Raw genomic sequence first — 2,011 nt, 5'->3', positions numbered from 1 at the left:
TTTTGTAACCTGCCACTTTACTGAACATGTTAATAATTTCTAGGAGTTTTCTGGTGGAATTTTTGGCATCTCTTGGATATAATATCATATCATCTGCAAAAAGGGATAATTTGATCTCTTCTTTTCCAATTATTACTCCTTTAATTTCCTGCTCTTGTCTAGCTCTCTTGCTCTTGCAAGAGTTTCAAGCACTGTGTTAAAGAGAAGTGGAGATAGTGGACAGCCTTGTCTGGTTCCTGATTTCAATGGGAATGCTTCTAGTTTTTCTCCATTTAGAATGATGTTGGCTGTGGGTTTGTTATATATAGATTTATTTATGTTGAGGTATGTTCCGTCCAGTCCAGTTCCCTCTAGGACTTTGAATGTAAATGCATGTTGAATTTTGTCAAAGGCCTTCTCTGCATCTATTGAGATGACCATGTGGTTCTTGTCATTGAGCCCATTTATGTGATTTATGACGTTTATTGACTTACATATATTGAACCATCCCCGCATCTCTGGAATAAAGCCAACTTGATCATTGTGGATTATCCTTTTGATGTGTGTCTGTATGTGGTTTGCAAGTATTTTATTGAGAATTTTTGCATCTATGTTCATTAAGGATATGGGTCTATAGTTTTCTTTTTTTGGTTGTATCTTTACCTGGCTTTGGTATTAGAGTGATGCTGGCTTCATAGAAGGAATTTGTAAGTTCTCCCTCCATTTCTATTTTTTTGAATAAATTAAGTAGTATTGGGTGCAGATCTTCTTTAAATGTCTGATAGAATTCTGCTGTTAGTCCATCTGGTCCTGGGCATTTTTTAGTCGGGATTTTTGTATTGCTGTTTCAATTTCTTATTGTGTTATGGGTCTGTTTAAGCTGTTAATCTCTTCTTGGTTTAGTTTTCGTGGTTCCCATGCCTTTATATATTCATCCATTTCTTTTAGGTTTTCAAATTTAGTAGCATATAGGGTTTTAAAGTATTCCCTTATAATGTTCTGTATCTTTCTGGTGTCTGTGGTCATGTTTCCCCTTTGATCACTGATTTTATGATTTGGAGGTTCTCTTTCTTTCTTTTAGTTAACTGGACTAGTGATCTGTCAATCTTGTTTATCTTTTCAGAGAACCCACTCTTGGATTCGTTGATTCTTTGTATTGTTTTCTTTGTTTCAATTTCATTAATTTCTTCCCTGATTTTTGCTATTTCTTCTTCTCTGCTGGGTTTGGATTTCGTTTGTTGATGCTTTTCAAGTGTCTTGAGTTGCGATACTAAGTCATGTATTTGTGTTCTTTCCGATTTTTTGATGTAGGCACTTAGAGCTGTAAACTTCCCTCTAAGGACAGCTTTCAGTGTGTTCCAGAGGTTTTGTCGTGTTGTATCGTCCTTTTCATTTAGTTCCAGGAATACTTTTATTTCTTTCTTAATTTCTCTTTTGACCCATTCATCATTCAGGAGTGTGTTGTTTAATCTCCCTGTGTTCATGTGGTTCTTAGGGCTTCTTCGGTGTTGATTGTAAGCTTTATTGCATTGTGGTCTGATAGAATGCATGGAATTAGTTCAATCTTGTTGTATTTTGTGCCCCAGTATATGGTCGATTTTTAAGAAGGTTCCATGGGATGCTGAGTAGAATGTATGTCCTTTGGTGCTTGGGTGCAGTACTCAGTAGATGTCTGTTAAGTCCATTTGCTATATGGACTTAATTCAGACGTCTATACTTAATTCAGACGTCTCTTTGTAACTCTCTGCTCTTTGACCTATTTAATGGAGACAGTGAGTTATTGAAGTCCCCTACTATTAATGGGGTTAATCTGGGTCTTAAAGTCCTGTAGTATTGTTTTTATGAAGTTGGGTGTACCAGAGTTTGGTGAATATATGTTCATGATTCTAATATCTTCTTGGTTTATTGTTCCTTTGATCAGAATGAAGTGGCCCTCTTTATCTCTTCTGATTAATTTTAGTTTAAAGTCTATTTTGTCAAATATTAGAATTGCAATGCCTGCTTTTTTCTTAGTATATTTTTTTCTTAGTAT

General features: G+C 35.4%; 1 protein-coding gene across 5 annotated transcripts in view; it reads left to right on the top strand.

The window, feature by feature from the left end:
* Herc3 (HECT and RLD domain containing E3 ubiquitin protein ligase 3) overlaps nucleotides 1-2,011 on the top strand; it is a 125,058-nt gene that overhangs the window by 24,181 nt on the left and 98,866 nt on the right. The gene's annotated exons all lie outside the window — the stretch shown is intronic.

This window comes from Nannospalax galili, unplaced genomic scaffold (genome assembly GCF_000622305.1).
Source record: "Nannospalax galili isolate Female #2095 unplaced genomic scaffold, S.galili_v1.0 scaffold441, whole genome shotgun sequence".
Taxonomy (NCBI): domain Eukaryota; kingdom Metazoa; phylum Chordata; class Mammalia; order Rodentia; family Spalacidae; genus Nannospalax; species Nannospalax galili.
The sequence above is the reverse complement of the archived record's forward strand: the minus strand, read 5'-3'. Positions and strand labels throughout refer to the sequence as shown.